Genomic DNA, 22,114 nt, shown 5'->3' on the forward strand with positions numbered 1-22,114 from the left:
GGTGGTGGTGGTTGTTGTTGTTGTTTACCAAGGTAGAGCCTCTCTCTCTCGTAGTGATGTCAGTTGAGTAGCAGCGAGCATGGGAATCGATGTCCAGGTTGGAACTTTACATCGCGGGGCCTAGCCACGCGGGGCCTTGCCTCCTGCCCTCGCCTGATTGCATTCACTTTAATTATCTCGCTTAAGTATAATTTGTCTTCACCCGGCTGGTTACTTTGTAACTTTGTTTTATTGTAAATATTCACGCAGTTTTTATTTTCTTTTGTTAGCAGGCCAAGCCCGCTTGAGTTCCTATACCGCTCTTGTTATCAGAAGCGACCTGCCCACAACAACACAAGGTGAGGCTTTGTCAACGTGTGTGAATGTTTTGACTTAAAACTTTGGTGACTGCAGGAATTAATATTCTTGGTTATTTCGGTAAAGTCACGAAGATAGAAAATAAAATAAAAATAACAGATAATAATTTTTCTTTTTTTTAAATTAAGCAAAACACCCCACAACGTTTCTATGGCAACATTAATGTTGAAGATGCGAGGGCTTACAGGAATATTTATGACATTTGCCCTCTCATTGCGTGCCATGACAGTGCTGTTTGCACAGTCACACAGAGTCACTGTAAGATGTTTTTCTTGGTCGTGTTTTTGTTTTTTTGCTTGTTGTGGTTGCACCCGATTCAAGAGCCGAATGGCTCACGGGACTATAACCAAAATAAATAAAACTGAAAATCAAAAAACTGAAACCGTGTGATGAATTTTGGGAAAGTTTTTCACTGCATCTCCAAATATATATAAAAGACAAAGTTGTGATTGTATTAAGTCTATTGCATTGCAAAGTATTCTAAGTAAAAATATAAATTTTATTAAACCAATATTAGATCATAAATACATTTCTACCCGACAATATACAAATCTACATTGTGCTAATGTTTTAATTCTACTTTTATTAACTCACAAACTTTCAAATATACTGTCTAGGACACATTTTCAAAGAAATATTTTCATGTACCCAGACAATATTTGCACGTGCCCACATAAAAAAAAAAACTTGCAGACTGCATACGTAGCTACGACAATGCAAAGCAGCACACACAGCCATGCATTCAATAGCTTTTTACGTTTCGCGGGTTTCTCTCTAAGTTTATTCGGTTTCTATTTCAGCTTATTGGGGTTTTCTGTCTCCTAGTGAATGGGCAGTGATGAGTCTATGGGCAGTGCTGAGTCTACGGGCAGTGCTTATCAGTTCTACGGAATCTCAGCCTCGCTAAACACGTGATCGCCTATCCGCGCTACGTTTTCTGAAAGCGTCAAGCTAAGGCCTCTGACGCGATCACAGGCACGCGCGCAAGTCACCCGTCCGTGGTAGTGACACGGAACGTCGGACATAAGCGACCTCCTCTTCCACCAGCGCACTAGGAAACAGTTTCGTGTGTAACCTCATCAAGACCCCTCCCCCAGACACCTACGGAGCTTTGCGCCGGTAAGTGCCGTAGTGAGGCCTGGTCCCCGGGAGTGTCGCCGGTCTCGGCTAGATTGCTCACCCGGCCCAGGGTGGCGATGTTGGCCGCATGGGGCTCGCTGGGGAGACAAAGGCGGGCGCGCGCTCAGGCGCTTGGTCACCCCATCGTGCGCCACACGGCGGCAGCTGCTGCTGCTGGAGACTGAACAGCGGCTCGCCCCCCAAGGGTCTCGTTCCAGGGCTCGTACGGTGGGGGGGGGGGGGCATCTCTATAGTTTGTCTTTGATGGTGGTGGTGGTGATGGTGGTGGTGTTGGTGGTGGTGATGTTGGTGGTGTTGGTGGTGATGTTGTTGGTGGTGGTGGTGATGGTGGTGGTGGTGATGTTGGTGGTGGTGTTGTTGGTGGTGGTGGTGGTTATGGTGGTGATGGTGGTGATGTTGGTGGTGGTGATGTTGGTGGTGGTGATGTTGGTGGTGGTGTTGTTGGTGGTGGTGGTGATGGTGGTGATGGTGATGGTGGTGATGTTGGTGGTGATGGTGGTGGTGGTGGTGATGGTGGTGGTGATGGTGGTGATGTTAATGGTGGTGGTGGTGGTGATGGTGGTGGTGATGGTGGTGGTGATGATGGTGATGTTGGTGGTGATTGTGATTTTGGTGGTGATGTTGGTGGTGGTGATGGTGGTGGTGATGTTGGTGGTGGTGGGGATGTTGGTGGTGATGTTGGTGGTGGTGATGGTGGTGGTGATGTTGGTGGTGGTGGTGTTGGTGGTGGTGATGTTGGTGGTGGTGATGTTGGTGGTGATGGTGGTGGTGGGGATGTTGGTGGTGATGTTGGTGGTGGTGATGGTGGTGGTGATGTTGGTGGTGGTGGTGGTGATGTTGGTGGTGGTGATGGTGGTGGTGGTGATGGTGGTGGTGATGTTGGTGGTGGTGATGGTGGTGGTGATGTTGGTGGTGGTGATGGTGATGTTAGTGGTGGTGATGTTGGTGATGTTGGTGGTGGTGGTGATGGTGGTGGTGGTGATGTTGGTGATGGTGGTGGTGTTGGTGGTGATGTTGGTGTTGGTGATGGTGGTGATGGTGGTGGTGATGGTGATGGTGGTGATGTTGGTGGTGGTGATGGTGGTGGTGATGTTGGTGGTGGTGATGGTGGTGGTGGTGATGTTGGTGGTGGTGATGGTGATGTTAGTGGTGGTGATGTTGGTGATGTTGGTGGTGGTGGTGTTGATGGTGGTGGTGGTGGTGATGTTGGTGGTGATGGTGGTGGTGTTGGTGGTGATGTTGTTGGTGGTGGTGGTGATGGTGGTGATGGTGGTGGTGGTGATGTTGGTGGTGGTGTTGTTGGTGGTGGTGGTTATGGTGGTGATGGTGATGGTGGTGATGTTGGTGGTGGTGATGTTGGTGGTGGTGGTGGTGATGTTGGTGGTGGTGTTGTTGGTGGTGGTGGTGGTGATGGTGATGGTGGTGATGGTGGTGGTGATGTTGGTGGTGATGGTGGTGGTGGTGGTGATGGTGGTGGTGATGGTGGTGATGTTGATGGTGGTGGTGGTGGTGATGGTGGTGGTGATGATGGTGATGTTGGTGGTGATTGTGATTTTGGTGGTGATGTTGGTGGTGGTGATGGTGGTGGTGATGTTGGTGGTGGTGGGGATGTTGGTGGTGATGTTGGTGGTGGTGATGGTGGTGGTGATGTTGGTGGTGGTGGTGTTGGTGGTGGTGATGTTGGTGGTGGTGATGTTGGTGGTGATGGTGGTGGTGATGTTGGTGGTGGTGATGGTGGTGGTGATGTTGGTGGTGGTGGTGGTGATGTTGGTGGTGGTGATGGTGGTGGTGGTGATGGTGGTGGTGATGTTGGTGGTGGTGATGGTGGTGGTGATGTTGGTGGTGGTGATGGTGATGTTAGTGGTGGTGATGTTGGTGATGTTGGTGGTGGTGGTGATGGTGGTGGTGGTGATGTTGGTGATGGTGGTGGTGTTGGTGGTGATGTTGGTGTTGGTGATGGTGGTGATGGTGGTGGTGATGGTGATGGTGGTGATGTTGGTGGTGGTGATGGTGGTGGTGATGTTGGTGGTGGTGATGGTGGTGGTGGTGGTGGTGATGTTGGTGGTGGTGATGGTGATGTTAGTGGTGGTGATGTTGGTGATGTTGGTGGTGGTGGTGGTGTTGATGGTGGTGGTGGTGGTGATGTTGGTGGTGATGGTGGTGGTGTTGGTGGTGATGTTGTTGGTGGTGGTGGTGATGGTGGTGATGGTGGTGGTGGTGATGTTGGTGGTGGTGTTGTTGGTGGTGGTGGTTATGGTGGTGATGGTGATGGTGGTGATGTTGGTGGTGGTGATGTTGGTGGTGGTGGTGGTGATGTTGGTGGTGGTGTTGTTGGTGGTGGTGGTGATGGTGGTGATTGTGATGATGGTGATGGTGGTGGTGATGTTGGTGGTGATGGTGGTGGTGGTGGTGATGGTGGTGGTGATGGTGGTGATGTTGATGGTGGTGGTGGTGGTGATGGTGGTGGTGATGATGGTGATGTTGGTGGTGATTGTGATTTTGGTGGTGATGTTGGTGGTGGTGATGGTGGTGGTGATGTTGGTGGTGGTGGGGATGTTGGTGGTGATGTTGGTGGTGGTGATGGTGGTGGTGATGTTGGTGGTGGTGGTGTTGGTGGTGGTGATGTTGGTGGTGGTGATGTTGGTGGTGATGGTGGTGGTGGGGATGTTGGTGGTGATGTTGGTGGTGGTGATGGTGGTGGTGATGTTGGTGGTGGTGGTTATGTTGGTGGTGGTGATGGTGGTGGTGGTGATGGTGGTGATGTTGGTGGTGGTGATGGTGGTGGTGATGTTGGTGGTGGTGATGGTGATGTTAGTGGTGGTGATGTTGGTGATGTTGGTGGTGGTGGTGATGGTGGTGGTGGTGATGTTGGTGATGGTGGTGGTGTTGGTGGTGATGTTGGTGTTGGTGATGGTGGTGATGGTGGTGGTGATGGTGATGGTGGTGATGTTGGTGGTGGTGATGGTGGTGGTGATGTTGGTGGTGGTGATGGTGGTGGTGGTGGTGATGTTGGTGGTGGTGATGGTGATGTTAGTGGTGGTGATGTTGGTGATGTTGGTGGTGGTGGTGGTGGTGTTGATGGTGGTGGTGGTGGTGATGTTGGTGGTGGTGGTGATGGTGGTGGTGTTGGTGGTGATGTTGGTGGTGGTGATGTTGGTGGTGGTGATGTTGGTGGTGATGATGTTGGTGGTGATGGTGGTGGTGATGTTGGTGGTGATGGTGGTGGTGATGGTGGTGATGGTGGTGGTGGTGATGTTGGTGGTGGTCGTGATGTTGGTGGTGGTGGTGGTGATGTTGGTGGTGATGGTGGTGATGTTGGTGGTCGTGGGGATGTTGGTGGTGGTGGTGGTGATGATGGTGGTGGTGATGTTGGTGGTGGTGATGTTGGTGGTGATGTTGGTGGTGTTGGTGGTGTTGTTGGTGGTGGTGTTGTTGGTGGTGGTGATGTTGGTGGTGGTGATGTTGGTGGTGGTGGTGATGGTGGTGGTGGTGGTGATGTTGGTGGTGGTGATGTTGGTGGTGGTGGTGGTGGTGATGTTGGTGGTGGTGGGGATGTTGGTGGTGGTGATGTTGGTGGTGGTGGTGGTGTTGGTGGTGGTGATGTTGGTGGTGGTGGTGATGTTGGTGGTGGTGGTGGTGATGTTGGTGGTGGTGATGTTGGTGGTGGTGGTGGTGATGTTGGTGGTGATGTTAGTGGTGGTAATGTTGGTGGTGGTAATGTTGGTGGTGGTGATGTTGGTGGTGATGTTGGTGGTGGTGGTGGTGATGGTGTTGGTGGTGGTGATGATGTTGGTGGTGATGTTGATGGTGGTGGTGATGTTGGTGGTGGTGATGTTGGTGGTGGTGGTGATGTTGGTGGTGGTGGTGATGTTGGTGGTGATGATGTTGATGGTGGTGATGTTGGTGGTGGTGATGTTGGTGGTGGTGATGTTGGTGGTGGTGGTGATGGTGATGTTGGTGGTGGTGGTGATGTGGTGGTGGTGATGTTGGTGGTGGTGATGTTGGTGGTGGTGGTGATGGTGATGTTGGTGGTGATGTTGGTGGTGGTGATGTTGGTGGTGGTGATGTTGGCGGTGGTGGAGATGTTGGTGGTGGTGATGTTGGTGGTGATGTTGGTGGTGATGATGGCGGTGGTGGTGATGATGTTGGTGGTGGCGGTGATGTTGATGTTGGTGGTGGTGGTGGGGATGTCGGGTGGGACAGAACAGGGCAAGGTTCCTATGTAATTGGCCACTGATGTTATCCATTGTGGGAGTTAAACTCAGGTGGATAGGGTCATGGCTCAGTGTTCTAACCACTGCACCGCTGCTTCATCCACGTTACAGACTTGAGTCTCAGCAGCTGCTGAAGAGGCCCACTGAGCTTAGTGCAGCTCTGTTGCAAAGACGACCGCAGCCCAAGGCCGCCGCCAGTTGCAGGACATTGCAAGGTGTAGAGATGCGCCTACTGACAAGAGCAAAAACAACTTACTTCCACGAAATAGTTTAAACGTTACATTTTGATTTAAAGCTTTCGTGACTGCAGTAATTCATATTCTCAGCTCTTTCAGGTAAAGTCACGTTGAAGAGAAACAATAAAATAATAACATATATATAAAACATATAGGAATAGGTTTTACCCTTTTTACTGACACAAAAACTGACACCTTTATTCAAGGCATCATGTTTGCAATAACCACAACACAAGCAGTCAAAATGCAAACAAAAAAGACAACTCTGATAATAATATGCACTGTCCTTGAATTTTGGCGTCTTCTGGTCCAACACCAGTGGAGACTGGGCTCTAAGAAAAGCCGTCTCGGGTGTGGACCAATCAAATTCAAGGACAGTGCCAATATTATTATCAGAGTTGTCTTTTTTGTTTGCATTTTGACTGCTTGTGTTGTGGTTATTGCAAACATGATGCCTTGAATAAAGGTGTCAGTTTTTGTGCCAGTTAAAAGGGTAAAACCTATTCCTATATCTTGTTACTGGCAAAGGAGGTCTCATAATATTTATAAAACAATATTATTTTATTGTTTCTCCTTCAACGTGACTTTAGCGAAAGAGCTAAGAATATAGTTTAAACGTTGTTCTCAAGGCTGTGTGATGCACCGAGTCGGAGTGTGACTCTTCCAGTCCGAGTGGCAGCCAGAGGAACGCAGAACGCGCCCGAGAGTCCAACCCAGGGGTGGGCAGATTTCTTGACTCACGGTGCCACCAATGGGTTCTAAAATTTGACAAGAGGGTGCCGGGCCAGGAACAGACGGACGGAGCGTTTGTGTGAACTAAATATAAATGACGGCGTTAAAAATCATTATGTGGAAGGATTTGGCCTTTAACAGGTAGCAAAGCGTTCATTTGCAAGGCAATTTTAACAAATTGCATGAACATGAACGACACAAAAACGTGTCGTAACGTGACTGATCAAACATCACGAAAACGTCTGAGGCCTGCGCCCAAAACAATTACCGCACTCCCGGTCAAAGTGCGCCGTCTAATCTGGGAAACGGGGGCATTACAGGAGAAAGGTAAAATTTAATTTAACAACAAAAACAATAATAATATTTGGACAAGTTCGGCAGGCCGGATTAAAAAGCCCAACGGGCCGTCCTTTGCCCACGTCTGGCCCAACCCGTGTAGAGACGGCGCTACGGGATCGCTTCGTGACGCAGGAGTGAAGTGTAACGTGGCCCTTGCAGTACCGAGAGCGACTGACAAGGGGGGTGCCCTTCACCCCGCAGCGGATAGACCACGGCTGAGACTGATGACGGACCGGTTGAGGGTCACGGCGTTCCTCTGAGGCCGAATGAATCAGCCTCGCCCCCCTCCGCTGCACTCCGGGCTCTCACGTGATGTATCCTGTACACAAATCGAACGTCTCTGAATATGGATTCAACTGTCGCCGGTTCCAACGTGCAAGCCTCATCTCCCCTCTTACACCAGGCACCGCCTCCGTGCGCTCTGCGCCGCAGGAGCCGAAGGTTTCTGATCGAAGCAGCGAGTTGACCTTCTCCTTGTGTAGAGGTCAACCCTCGGTTCGTCTTTTGCTTCGCCTTCTCCTCTTGCTGCCTCCAAGATCTGGAACTTACTTCCCTCAACCATCTGTCCACGTCCAAGCTAAATACATTTCCTCCTCTTCTCTGCCTATGGCCGTCTCTCTCTTAAAATACCGGACAAATATCACGCCTCGTTGTTACCGGTTAGGTGCACGCGTCTGTTGTGGTATAGCGTCGTGAGATTCGGTTGCATGTAGATGCTCTCTAAATAAAAAATCGTGTTAACTTATTCTGTACAAGCTACACCACTGTCGTCATGTATAATTATCACACACACACACCATTCACGCTATTCGCCACCGCAGAGTTAATCGTGTAGGCAATGTCACAACAGTAGCGCAGCTACCGACCTACTCACCTACAAAGAGTGCAATATAGCTAGGAGCTGATATGATTAGTCGATTAAGTGAATTGACTTATAACTTTTGTGTGCATGTATGTTGTTGAACTTCTTTCACGCTGTACGGTAGTTAACCGTGCCAATCAGAGATGTGGGGGAAGGACGAAAGACTAAACACAAAGCAGTTACATTTTGATTTAAAGCTTTCGTGACTGCAGTAATTCATATTCTTAGCTCTTTCGGTAAAGTCACGTTGAAGGGAAACAATAAAGTAATAAAATATATATAAAACAATAAAAATCATGATGACCGTTTGTGTTATGGTCGAAACGTCGTGAGAATTTTTATTGTGTTTTATATATTTTATTATTTTATTGTTTCCCTTCAACATGACTTTACCGAAAGAGCTTAGAACACAAAAAGCAGTTCTAAAGAAATGAGTTTTAAATCTAGATGTGAATGTGCATAGCTCCAGTGGCTTCCTAATATAGTAATAAAAAGTATTCCAGGCGGCTGCAGAAACACACCTGACAGCGTGCGACACCGTGACCGTCTTTGTTCGGTGGCTGAGCCAAAAGGCACTGCGAGGATGACCGCAGTTTGCGTGAAGGTTCCTTAACCAGAGGAACGCGTGGTCAGTAACTCGGGTGGATTAAAAAACAGGGACCGTTTCAGCGTCACGCTTCCCGAAGGTAGGAAACCCCCTACAAGCCACGCCCAGCATGATACAACTGATTATGCCGCGCCCATAACCTCCCATCCAGTGGCACATATGCGGACAAATTTAAAAAAAAAACTTATTATTTTCCAATTTGTCGAGTAATGAAACCGATATATTTGGTTGAGTGATCGACGACTTGAGAAATATGATGATATCCCAGCTCTAATTATAACTGCGGTTATTTAAGAGATGGTCAAATCAAAATTCATCACCATAATTCATGACACATTTATAAATTCATATATATAAAATATTTTACTTAATTAAAACCATGCGATATTATTTATTTCGTTATTGAGCTACGTGAATTGTAAAACATGCACTCCATTGATTTAAAATATCCATTTAAAAATTGTATCCTTTTAGCAACTTGATCAAAACCTATTTGCGATTTGGCATCTTCATGAGATCAAAGATGAATCGGCCGACTCTGAAACACAAGCAAAATGAATATCTGAATATGAATGGCGTGACCAAATAAAACATATGCTGGATCGTTTTGGTGAACGCTACACTAACAACAATAATCATTTCTATACAACGTCTGGCTCGCGTGATTACTCTGTGTGGTTCATAAGGTGGGGGGCGTGTGCTGCTTTGATGATGGCAATTCAACCCCAGACCCACCACCCTCCCCAACAACTCGCTCCAACCATTCTGCGGTCATGATTTGGGACTGTGCTTCCATTTGCAAGTAAACTCACATTTCAACAATGAGGGTTTGAAAGCATTAAGCATTAGCTCTGTCTGCATGTCTGCTCTGTTGTAAAGATGATCCAATATGAACACAATTGTAGTACAACAGCTCTGTTGCTGTTAGGGACCTAACAATGTTGAAAACTGGCCAAAATTGATTAAACGGCCCACTCATGGTCCAGAGCAGAACTCGGTACCACCTAAGGTAGCAAAACTTAAGTCGTACCCATTTATTTGGATGGAAAATGAAAGTAAATTACTTGATAGTCTCACTTATTGCATTTGTTTATCACTGGCCACGTAGAGAAATTGAAACTGCTCAATTTAGGCCACCTCACGTGGTACCGACAAAGGAGACATCTCATGGGCTATGAAAAAATATGAATAGGTTGTATCCTTTCTGGCAATAAAACAGATCTTAAGATTCATTGAAGAAGGTTTCTGTTTGGTGTTTTAACATCTAAACACCCGGTTTATTGCCAAAAAAGGATCAAATCTATTCTTATTTTGTCATACTTTGATACCGGCAAAACGGTCTCATTTTGAAGCGTCTCATGGACTATTGGATGGGGAGAAAAAAACCGGCGCTAAAAGTCAGTGCCGACCTCTCCTGTCATGCCCAGTGATGTCATCACGGGCGAAGTTCACCGCGCGAAGTCAAACGCCGCTCGAAACGCAAAATCATCGCTCGGTGAACATTTCCGAGGACAAACAAACGCATGCCGGGAACCGTGTGAGTTTGTGTTTCTTGTTTCCTCTGCGCATTGTGGGGGAGGGCTTCATCGAGCAGTGGATTGACAAAAGCGCTGTATGCATACTGCACAGGCTACGCTAACGTCACATTTAGGCCCATGGACAGAACAAACGCGTCTCTCTTTCTCCATCCGTCTCCACTCTCTCTTCCTCTCTTCACTGCTGGCCTGTAGGTTTGGGCCGAGCGAGTTCCTGCCGGGGATTTGGCTTTTCAGGAGCTGATTCCCCCCGTGGCTTTGTCGGCACGAGGCGACCGCGCGGAGTGTCAAGGGCTCCACCGGGCCCCAAGGCGCTGCCCCAGCACCACCGTAGTAGCCAAACCATCGGTGCTCGACATGGCCTGCATGAAGGTCCTGCTGGACCTCATGTTGCGCACGGGGTACAGCATCGTCCAGGAGAGCAGACAGAGGAAGTTCGGACCGCCGCCCGACTGGCAGGGGCCCCCTCCCGCCCGTGGCTGCGAGGTGTTTCTGGGGGGGATCCCGCGCGACCTCTACGAGGATGAGCTGGTGCCCGTGCTGGAGATGGTGGGGAAGCTCTACCAGCTCCGCCTCATGATGGATTATAGCGGAGAGACCCGCGGCTATGCGTTCGCTACCTACGCGACGCTCGCCCAAGCCATGGATGCCGTCAAGAAACTCAACAAATTCGAGATCCGTCCCGGACGCCGCATTGGAGTCCACTTCAGCGTGGACAATCGCCACCTCTTCATTGGGGGGCTGCCAAAGGACAAGAAGCGAGCGGAGGTGATGATGGCGATGAGCGGTGCCACGGAGGGCGTGGTGGACGTCACGATGAGCGTCTGTTACCGGGACAAAACCCTCAACCGAGGCTACGCGTTCATCGAGTACCGGAGCCATCATGCGGCCGCCATGGCCCGGCGGAAGCTCCTTCGAATCAACTTGCAGCTATGGGGCCGGACCATCAAGGTGGACTGGGCGTGGCCAGAGGCGTGGCTAGGCCCCGCCTCCGGCCACGCCCTCTCGTGAAACCTTGGAGCAGGTTACACGAGAGGGCGTGGCCAGAGGCGTGGCTAGGCCCCGCCTCCGGCCACGCCCTCTCGTGGAACCTTTTGAGCAGGTTACCGGAGTAACTCGGCTAGCCCCACCTGTTGCCTTTGCCCCAAATGCGCCTCCTTCCCTGATTGGTTGTTACCTCTGTGGCTGTACCTGTTAAGCCCTTGCCAGGCCAGCAGGTGTCACCCTGTCATGTCAGCAGGTGTCACCCTGTCATGTCAGCAGGTGTCACCCTGTGATGTCAGCAGGTGTCACCCTGTGATGTCAGCAGGTGTCACCCTGTGATGTCAGCAGGTGTCACCCTGTGATGTCAGCAGGTGTCACCCTGTCATGCAAGCAGGTGTCACCCTGTGATGTCAGCAGGTGTCACCCTGTGATGTCAGCAGGTGTCACCCTGTGATGTCAGCAGGTGTCACCCTGTGATGTCAGCAGGTGTCACCCTGTGATGTCAGCAGGTGTTACCCCTTGTCATGTCAGCAGGTGTCACCCTGTGATGTCAGCAGGTGTCACCCTGTCATGTCACCAGGTGTTACCCTGTGATGTCAGCAGGTGTCACCCTGTGATGTCAGCAGGTGTCACCCTGTGATGTCAGCAGGTGTCACCCTGTGATGTCATCAGGTGTCACCCTGTGATGTCAGCAGGTGTCACCCTGTGATGTCAGCAGGTGTCACCCTGTGATGTCAGCAGGTGTTACCCCATGTCATGTCAGCAGGTGTCACCCTGTCATGTCAGCAGGTGTCACCCTGTCATGTCAGCAGGTGTCACCCTGTGATGTCAGCAGGTGTCACCCTGTGATGTCAGCAGGTGTTACCCCATGTCATGTCAGCAGGTGTTACCCTGTGATGTCAGCAGGTGTCACCCTGTCATGTCAGCAGGTGTCACCCTGTCATGTCAGCAGGTGTCACCCTGTCATGTCAGCAGGTGTCACCCTGTCATGTCAGCAGGTGTCACCCTGTGATGTCAGCAGGTGTCACCCTGTGATGTCAGCAGGTGTTACCCTGTCATGTCAGCAGGTGTCACCCTGTGATGTCAGCAGGTGTCACCCTGTGATGTCAGCAGGTGTTACCCTGTCAGCAGGTGTCACCCTGTGATGTCAGCAGGTGTCACCCTGTGATGTCAGCAGGTGTTACCCTGTGATGTCAGCAGGTGTCACCCTGTCATGTCAGCAGGTATCACCCTGTCATGTCAGCAGGTGTCACCCTGTCATGTCTGCAGGTGTCACCCTGTCATGTCAGCAGGTGTCACCCTGTCATGTCAGCAGGTGTCACCCTGTCATGTCATCAGGTGTCACCCTGTGATGTCAGCAGGTGTCACCCTGTGATGTCAGCAGGTGTCACCCTGTCATTGCACTTTAATGAAAACCGACAACAGAATCCTTGAAGAAAAAACGAATTCAGGTGTTTGACATGTCGACGCCATTTCGTTTTGAAAATGTAGGGGAGAAAAATATATATTGTTCACATCGCATTCTGTTTTGTCAATAATCTCTGTAACCTGCACCTGCTCTGCAAGCCATGCATTAACCCCTTTCTGTCTCAATTTAATTCCCAGCATGCAATTCTCCAAGCCTCAGATTTTATAAAATCTTTCGCGCAACTTTAATCCTAGTAAATATATTTTTTTCTTTTAAAACACAAGCATTATATTTAGTCTATTGCATGGCTAAAGTATTCTAAGTAAAAATATAAATTGTATTAAACCAATGTTAGATCATCGCTATGATAAATATATTTCTACCCTACAATATACAAATCTACATTGTGCTAATGTTTCAATTCTACTTTTATTAACTTACAAATATAGTGTCTAGGACACATTTTTAAAGAAATATTTTCATGTACCCAGACAATATTTGCACGTGGCCGCATAAAAAACTTGCAGACTGCATACGTAGCTACGACAACAGAATCCTTGAAGAAAAAACTAGTTCAGGTGTTTGACATGTCGACGCCATTTCGTTTTGAAAATGTAGCGGAGAAAAATATATATTGTTCACATCGCATTCTGTTTTGTCAATGATCTCTGTAACGTGCGACTGCTCTGCAAGCCATGCATTAACGCCTTTCTGTCTCAATTTAATTCCCAGCATGCAATTCTCCAAGCCTCAGATTTTATAAAATCTTTCGCGCAACTTTAATCCTAGTAAATATATTTTTTTCTTTTAAAACACAAGCATTATATTTAGTCTATTGCATGGCTAAAGTATTCTAAGTAAAAATATAAATTGTATTAAACCAATGTTAAATCATCGCTATGATAAATATATTTCTACCCTACAATATACAAATCTACATTGTGCTAATGTTTCAATTCTACTTCTATTAACTTACAAATATAGGACACATTTTCAAAGGAATATTTTCATGTACCCAGACAATATTTGCACGTGCCCACATAAAAAACTTGCAGACTGCATACGTAGCTACGACAACAGAATCCTTGAAAAAACGAATTCAGGTGTTTGACATGTCAACGCCATTTCGTTTTGAAAATGTAGGGGAGAAAAATATATATTGTTGACATCGCATTCTGATGTCAAAACATTTGATTCTTTATAAAATTGAAAAACCCTTGAACAACTTTGCTGCACATGGAGATGTCTGTGCACCGCCTCGTTTCCACAGCCTCTATCCCGGTGCCATTTGTATTTCATGCACATACCGCTGTTAAGAGTTTGATGTTTTATTGATTTTCAATTTTGGTGTTTTTTTGCTGTAATGTTTTTTTGTTACTTTTTTAGTGGAAATAAAGTCCTGAAAAGTCTATTCCTCTCTCTCTCTCTCCACTCTCTGGGCCGAGTCTCTGCCACTTTTGGTTCTGAGTGTCGCATGCTTGGGATCCTTCTCTCCCTCCTCTGTGGATTTAATTTGATTTGCTGATTTACACGTCAACATATTTCAGACTTTTTCCTAATCATTACCAACGTTTCCATGGCCATGCACTTTAGAGTAACTTATTACCTTTTACCACAGCATCATAATATAATTTTCCTGGATCATCGCCTTCATAGCTTTGATCAATCACCAATGGTTTACTGGTTCGTTTTTGTATTTACTTATGCCACCGTCTTTCCCCGTGGGACCATGTGCGTGAAGTTGTGTCGCACATAAACAGAATCTGTTCACATCACGAGTTTCCGTACTCGACTGTCAGTTGCCATCTCCGGGGCAATATGCACATTTGTCGACTCGGCGAATCGACTTGATTTCGGGCCCCGTTGGGTCGCCCCTTTTGTGCTTTTGCGTGAGCCGGATTTCAACGCAATTCCCGATCCGCTGTGGTGCCACGGTCTCGGAGCAACTCTGCCATCGCCTCGACTCCCCCGTGCCCCCCCACACCGAGCACGCACCTGCAGCGCGCGCACGTAGTGTCCTGGCGGGGGATTGCCCGGCACGACGGATTTTCATCCGAAGGGTCTCTGGGATGAAAGTCCCGCGGTTTCCCGGTGCCAGGAGAATGGCCGACCCTCGCAGAGCGAGTCACATTGCGGCGCTCCTGAGTTGGCTTCAAATTGTTTGGGCGCGCGAAGTTTCGCCGGGTCGGCGGCGACGAGTCGCACGCGACGCTCCCCGCCTTCTCGAGCCGCTCGCGGCATCCGTGCGACACCGGCGAGCGCCGCTACGAGGCGGCGATAGGCAAAGTTCCCTTTCGTCTTCGTCCCTCCGACTCTCACGGCATCCGCGCGACGCCGTGAGCACGGCCGCGAGGTACGTGATGGGGCGTGCGAGCATTTGCGGACTTGGGTAGCGGTAGGCCTAGGGTCGGCTCGTAGAATATTCCCTCCGGGCGGTGCGGGGTTTGCGCCACGAATAAAAGTTAGCAGAGAGCATCGGTGTGGTGCGCGTGTGATTCCCGTGCGGAGCGGCTCCGTGGGCGGATGCGCGGCGAGAGCGAGGGCGGAGCCGCGGCCGGAGCTCGCGCGTTGAGATCATCGCTCGTCGGCGTGGACGCGAGTGGGCTGCCGCGTGCTGCGTCAGCATCAGCCGTAGTGGGCGCGCGGCGTGCACGGACGCGCATTGAGATAATCGCCCGCAGGTGCGAGACCGTTCGGGCCCCGTGTTAACGACAACTGCGGTGCGCGCGGATGCTCGTGGAGGTAATCGCTCGCCGGTGTAGGCGCTAGCGTGCCGCTGTCCGCTGCGTTAGCGATAGCCGCGGTGCGCGCGGGGGTGCGTGGGTTTACTCCGTGCGGCCGTGAGCCAGCAGCACGAGTCTGTCCCTCGGAGAGGGCGCTAGCGCGGGGGGCCCCGATCGCTCGGTCGGCGGGGGCCCGGCGGGAGCCGACCGACGCGGTGGAGGAGGCGGCGGAAGGGGCGGACGTCGCGCCCCACCTGCCCAGCGAGGGCGGTGGGGTGGACGTCGGCCCCCACACCGCCATGGCCCTGTACACGTTAAAGTATTGAGCACAAACTCAAGGAGCAGGGAAAATGGTAATGTTGCTTGGATTTAATTTTAATATCATTGCAACTGTATAGTTTTGATATGTTTTATTGAAAAACATTCACGTGCATTGGCATGTCCCTCTGTCTCAAACATTAATAATGTATCATCTGCAAATGTCCTTTAGCAATGTAAATGTTTGTTCAACATTGCTATGCAGCTTGAAGAATGACGGAGTCTTATAACTGAAGACACTTTGGATTTTCAATCAAAATTTACAAATAATCCACTCTACCATAAACATGCTACATTCCAGCTAAAGTATAGTAGTATATTACTGTAAAGTAGTATGGTGTATAGCACAGATATTTTGTACAAACCCAGTGAGATGGGAGTGCTGCTTTGATGCATTACGCTTGGATCCGATCTCATGGGTTCAATTCAGGCTAACCCCTAAGGGTACAATTTTATTTTTACAGTTTCAATCGGACCAAGTACCTGGGGAGGTTTATTCCAAGTCAACATGGCTTAAAATCTGCCATGCTGAAATAAAATAGCTGGACGTTATTGCTTCTGACGTGAGTGCAGGACTCGCTATCCATGCCAAGGTGCGGAGGCTCATTTGGGCGACCAAAGGAATTCCGGATGCATGTTACAATAACGTTAATTTCAGATGACTGGATTCATTGGTAGAGTGCTCCAACTTGGACAGATTTCTGGCTGGAAAGTGATGTGGTTAAAACGTTTGTCTCGCAGTTTTAAAGGTTGCAATTTCAAAATACAGTTTGGGCATCAGAGCTCAATAAATTGAGTACTACTCTGTGTGAGGTTAACAGGAGTCATCCAATGGAGAGACTGGGCTACGCCATATAAATGTGGAATTTATATCAGTTGACAGGTCAAACGTACTCTTTGTCCTTTTTGGTCACTTTATTATTATAGGCTAGTGGTGTTTGTGTGTTTTAATCACAGAGATGGGGGGGGCCTTGCACCTCGCTACACCCATCCACTGCTGACGGTAGAGGTTGTGTCTGTGTGTGTACACACACACACATTGTACACACACAGTGTAAACACACACAGTGTGCACACACACACATTGTACACACACAGTGTAAACACACAGATTGTACACACACAGAGTGTACACACAGTGTACACACACACAGTGTACACACACAGTGTACACACAATAATGTCCACGTTGTTGTTGTAGCTGAGCCCATGCACCCAAGGGAGGAAGCAATGAAAATGAATCTAAATCAACTTAAACTCCAATCCCGCCCTGTGACGTCACCACTCAGCATTACTTCATCGGCGTGAAACGCCAGGGGGAGGTGTACCTCGCTAGTGACGTCATGTCACCAAGGTATTACACCGCGCTCTTGAGCTTGACGTCACCTCCGCCTGTGTCACTGCCGATTGCGTTCCAGTGCCAATCCTTATTTGGGCAAAGCTACGCCCAGTGACGGCAACTCATTAACATAATTTATTCGTTAAAGCCGACGAGTTCATTGCCCACGACACATGGGACGAGTTACATTAACATTATTCTCTAGTTACGGAGCCGCTCATTGTGGGAGGAGCGTGTATCGTTCCCCGGATGTGACGTCATGTCACCTGCTGTCGCGTGATGTCACGAGGTAACACTGCACTGAAATCCGAGGTGAGAACTTCTCATTGCGATTGTGGTTGTTGTTGTGGTGGTGGTTGTTGTTGTTTACCAAGGTAGAGCCTCGCTCTCTCGTAGGGATGTCAGTTGAGTAGCAGCGAGCATGGGAATCGATGTCCAGGTTGGAACTTTACAGCGCGGGGCCTAGCCACGCGGGGCCTTGCCTCCTGCCCTCGCCTGATTGCGTTTACTTTAATAATCTCGCTAAAGTTTAATTTGTCTTCACCCGGCTCCCCACTTTGTAACTTTGTTTTATTGTAAATATTCACGCAGTTTTTATTTTTTTCACCAGGCCAAGCCCGCTTGAGCTGCTATACCGCTCTTGTTATCAGAAGCGACCTGCCCACAACAACAATAACAACAAGGTGGGACTTGATAATTGTTTTTTTTATCTGGAAACAAAACTGACACCTTTTTTACATGGAGTCATGTTTACATTGACCACAATGCCTGCGGTTGGAACGCAAACACAAAACAACAACTCTGATAATGTATGTGGCACTGTGGTGCATTGTCTATGGTCCAACACCAACGTGAGACGAGGCTCTAAAGAAAGCTGTCTCGGGTGTGGACCAATCAATTTCAAGGACAGTGCCACATACATTATCAGAGTTGTTGTTTTGTGTTTGCGTTCCGACCGCAGGTATTGTGGTCAATGTAAACATGACTCCTTGTAAAAAAGGTGTCAGTTTTGTTGCCAGATAAAAGGGTAAAAAAACCAATTATCATATTTTGTTACTGGCAAATGAGGTTTCCAATGGTGTAAGGTGGGGCTTGTCAACAGCGTGGTGGTGTTCACTCTAGACACGTGGTGGTGTTCACTCTAGACACGTGGTGGTGTTCACTCTAGACACGTGGTGGTGTTCACTCTAGACACGTGGTGGTGTTCACTCTAGACGTGTGGTGGTGTTCACTCTAGACGCGTGGTGGTGTTCACTCTAGACACGTGGTGGTGTTCACTCTAGACACGTGGTGGTGTTCACTCTAGACACGTGGTGGTGTTCACTCTAGATGCGTGGTGGTGTTCACTCTAGATGCTTGGTGGTGTTCACTCTAGACGCGTGGTGGTGTTCACTCTAGATGCTTGGTGGTGTTCACTCTAGACACGTGGTGGTGTTCACTCTAGACACGTGGTGGTGTTCACTCTAGACACGTGGTGGTGTTCACTCTATACACGTGGTGGTGTTCACTCTAGACGCTTAGTGGTGTTCACTCTAGACACGTGGTGGTGTTCACTCTAGACGCTTGGTGGTGTTCACTCTATACACGTGGTGGTGTTCACTCTAGATGTGTGGTGGTGTTCATTCTAGACGCTTGGCGGTGTTCACTCTAGAGTCTAGACACATAGTGGTATTCACTCTAGACACGTGGTGGTATTCACTCTAGACCCGTGGTGGTGTTCACTCTACATGTGTAGTGGTGTTCACTCTAGACACGTGGTGGTGTTCACTCTAGACGTGTGGTGGTGTTCACTCTAGACACGTGGTGGTATTCACTCTAGACACGTGGTGGTGTTCACTCTAGACACGTGGTGGTGTTCACTCTAGACACGTGGTGGTGTTCACTCTAAACGCGTGGCAGTGTTCACTCTAGACACGTGGTGGTGTTCACTCTAAACGCGTGGCAGTGTTCACTCTAGACACGTGGTGGTGTTCATTCTAGACGCTTGGCGGTGTTCACTCTAGAGTCTAGACACATAGTGGTATTCACTGTAGACACGTGGTGGTATTCACTCTAGACACGTGGTGGTGTTCACTCTACATGTGTAGTGGTGTTCACTCTAGACACGTGGTGGTGTTCACTCTAGACGCTTGGTGGTGTTCATTCTAGACTCGGGGTGGTGTTCACTCTAGACACGTGGTGGTGTTCACTCTAGACGTGTGGCGGTGTTCACTCTAGACGCTTGGTGGTGTTCATTCTCTACATGTAGAGGGGAGACCGGGGGGTCGGGAAGGGAATCCACACGACCACGGGGAGAGAGAGAGAAACGCAGCCTCGGCTGTGTTGATTGATCCTCAATTAACTACTTGGTGGAGTGAGGAAGCATTAATACTGAGCAGGTGAAGGTGGCCAGGCGTGGGTCTGGACACACCACCAATTATGAACCATGCCAGTGTGTGACAGTGGTGGAGCCAGTGGGGGTGGAGTGGCACGTGCCCCCCCAACGATCCAATCGAAATCCCTCATTTTGATAGGATCATTGGGGTTTATTAGTAACGAGCTTCACTACCCAGCTTCGCCCGGGACTTGGATTCTTGTCTTTGGTTAACTTCGCATTCCCTTCTATTTCACTGAAAAACCCTGGAAAAAATTGATGCTTGCAAGAAAGAAAAAATCCAAAACAAATCAATTTCATATTTAAAGCTTTCGTGACTGCTAGGATCCATACTCTTTGGTTCTATTGGGTAAAGTCACGTAGGTGAAAATAAAATAACAAAAAATCACGACGTTTCGGCCACAACACAAGCGGCCTTCATCAGGTGAAGGGACGAGACTGTCTGGAGGACAGCGCTGGAGTGGGAGAAGCCACGCTTAGATCACGACCTTTAAGCTGTGTGAGAAGAAAAACACAAAGCGCCTTGACAAAGGAATTAGCATTGAAATGGCTCATTGAAATAGCTAAGTTAAAGTATACACATCCGCAGAGGTACCCCTTGACAAAGGAATTAGCATAGAATTTAGCTTTGAAATAGCTGAGTGATTAGCTTGTAACTGGTCACAGAAATAGCTATGTTAAAGTCAGAGCATATACATTCACCGAGGCACCTAGTACTCATCAAACAGGAGAAGTTAGCGAAACACAACCACGCTCAGACAGCGGACCTTTAAACTGTGTGCGAGCAAACAAGGTGTTCTGACAAAGAAATTAGCATAAAAATTAGCATTTGATTGGCGGATTTTAGGAAAGAGGTGGTGTACGTGCCGTTTGGCGCGGGGGGAAGGGGGGGAAGGGGAGTTTACCTATTGATGGTGTGAAAAGGGAATTTATAAGAGCTGCGAAAGTTTGGGGTACCAATACTTGAAAAATATACTGTACCATTGAAATTAGTTTAATGTTTAGTTCGATTTAGAACATCTTTCCAATGGTTGCTTAATTTGAAACCATCCTCGGTTGAAATTGTGTCTGTGTTTGTAGATCTGAATTGCTTCATGAACAAATCTCTGATCAAAGCCCGTGGGTTTGCAAAGAACCTTGGTATCGGAGAAAATTATATCGTGATCCCCCACAGCGTTGTAACAGTGATCATCCACGGCAGAAGAATTCGTTTTGCCGTGTTTCAAATCTGATTTGTGCTCGCGAATTCGGTCAGAGACATGTCGCTTTGTCTCACCGCTATAGCAATCACCGCAGGTACAACTCAATTTGTAAACCCCGGGGTACTGTAAATCAGGAATGACATCCTTCACGGATGGGATCAGATCACGAATTTTGTGTTCTGTATTGAACCGGACCTGGATCTTGTGTTTGTTTAGAATTTTGGAAATCTTTTTAGTAACGCCTGCTATATATGGAAGTGTGATGGTTTTGACCGGAGTATCAAGTGGTTGTTTCTGTATGGAGGGAGAGACAGCTTGGCGGATGGTACGGTCAGAGTAGCCATTCCTTTTGAGGGCCAGGTGTACATGTTTTAATTCACTGGTCAGGTGGTGTTGGTCTGAAATGTAATGAGCCCTATGGTATAAAGTTTTGATGAGAGAATTCTTTTGGGCTGGGTGGTGGTGGGAATCAGGTTTCAAGTAGGAATCTGTGTGGGTGGGTTTCCTGTAGACAGAATGCCCCAATGAGCCATCAGGTCTCCTCTCAAACAGAACATCTAAGAATGGTAGCTTGCCATCTTTCTCCACTTCCATGGTGAATTTGATGGCGGGATGTCTGGAATTGATGTGGTGTAGGAAAAGGTTCAGAGCTGGGAGGCCATGTGGCCAAATGACGAAAGTGTCATCCACATATCTCTTCCACAGGAAAGGTCTGAGGGTGGAAGTCTGGATGGCGTCTGATTCAAATTTATCCATGAAAATATTGGCTATCACTGGTGATAAGGGGGATGCCATGGGGGTACCCTCATTTTGTTTGTAGAAGGAGCCATTCCAAGTAAAGTAGGTATTGTTGAGGCAGTGCCTAACCAGTGCAGGTGTGTCGGGGTCTAGTCCATGTTGGACCAAATTTTCAATTATTTCAATGGTATCAGGTACTGGGACCTTGGTGAACAAAGAGACCACATCGAAGCTGACAAGGATATCGTCAGGGGACAGTACAACGTCTTTGACCATAGAGACCAATTGGGCTGAGTTAAGTACTGCTGAGGCGGTCTTGCCAGTGAAAGGCAGCAAGGTATCTGACAGAAAACGGGCTAGTCTATAGGTAGGGGAGTTGATCCTGGATACGATGGGTCGAAGTGGGGTGCCTTCTTTATGAATCTTGGGAAGACCATAGAATCTAGGGGGTCTTGCAGCAGAAGGTTTTAGGGAGGGACGTTTAGTTGGGTCGATTAGTGAGGTTGAACTTGTGATGATCTTGTTGGTTTTTATCGCTAGGCTATTAGTAGGGTCATTTTTTATTTTTTAGTAACTTCCATTGTTGAGCAGATTCTGGATTTTGTTGTATGAATCTTTATCCATAATAACAGTAGCGTTGCCTTTATCGGCTGAGAGGATGACTATATCACTTCTGTTTTTTAAATTCGCGAGCTCAGAGCGTTCATTTTTGCTGATGTTACTAATGGGTTTCTTAGCATTCTTAAGAATTGTGGCTATTTCAGCTCTCGCAACGTCTGCTTGGATGTGTCCTACACTTTTGAGGGCTACATCGACCTGAGAGATGATATCATCTATTGGTATGTGTTTTGGGGTGACAGCAAAATTTAGTCCCCTAGCCAGTACTGTTTTCAGATTGTCCGAAATCGGGGTGCTACTCTGATTAATGACGATTTTGTTAACATCTAGTTTTGTTATATGTGTAACTGGGTTGTTCTTTGATAGGTGGTTGAATTTAGAAATCAGG

At 48.3% G+C, this 22,114-nt stretch overlaps 1 pseudogene; it reads left to right on the forward strand.

Annotated features, from left to right (window-relative positions):
- The first annotated feature begins 250 nt into the window (after positions 1-250).
- Positions 251-11,263, forward strand: LOC142910838 (putative RNA-binding protein 46 pseudogene; annotated as a pseudogene).
- Positions 11,264-22,114: the final 10,851 nt, after the last annotated feature.

The sequence above is a fragment of the Petromyzon marinus genome, unplaced genomic scaffold (genome assembly GCF_048934315.1).
Source record: "Petromyzon marinus isolate PM22_M1 ecotype Great Lakes invasive population unplaced genomic scaffold, UKy_Petmar_22M1.pri1.0 PM_G_Scaffold_155, whole genome shotgun sequence".
In the NCBI taxonomy this organism is placed as follows: Eukaryota; Metazoa; Chordata; class Hyperoartia; order Petromyzontiformes; family Petromyzontidae; genus Petromyzon; species Petromyzon marinus.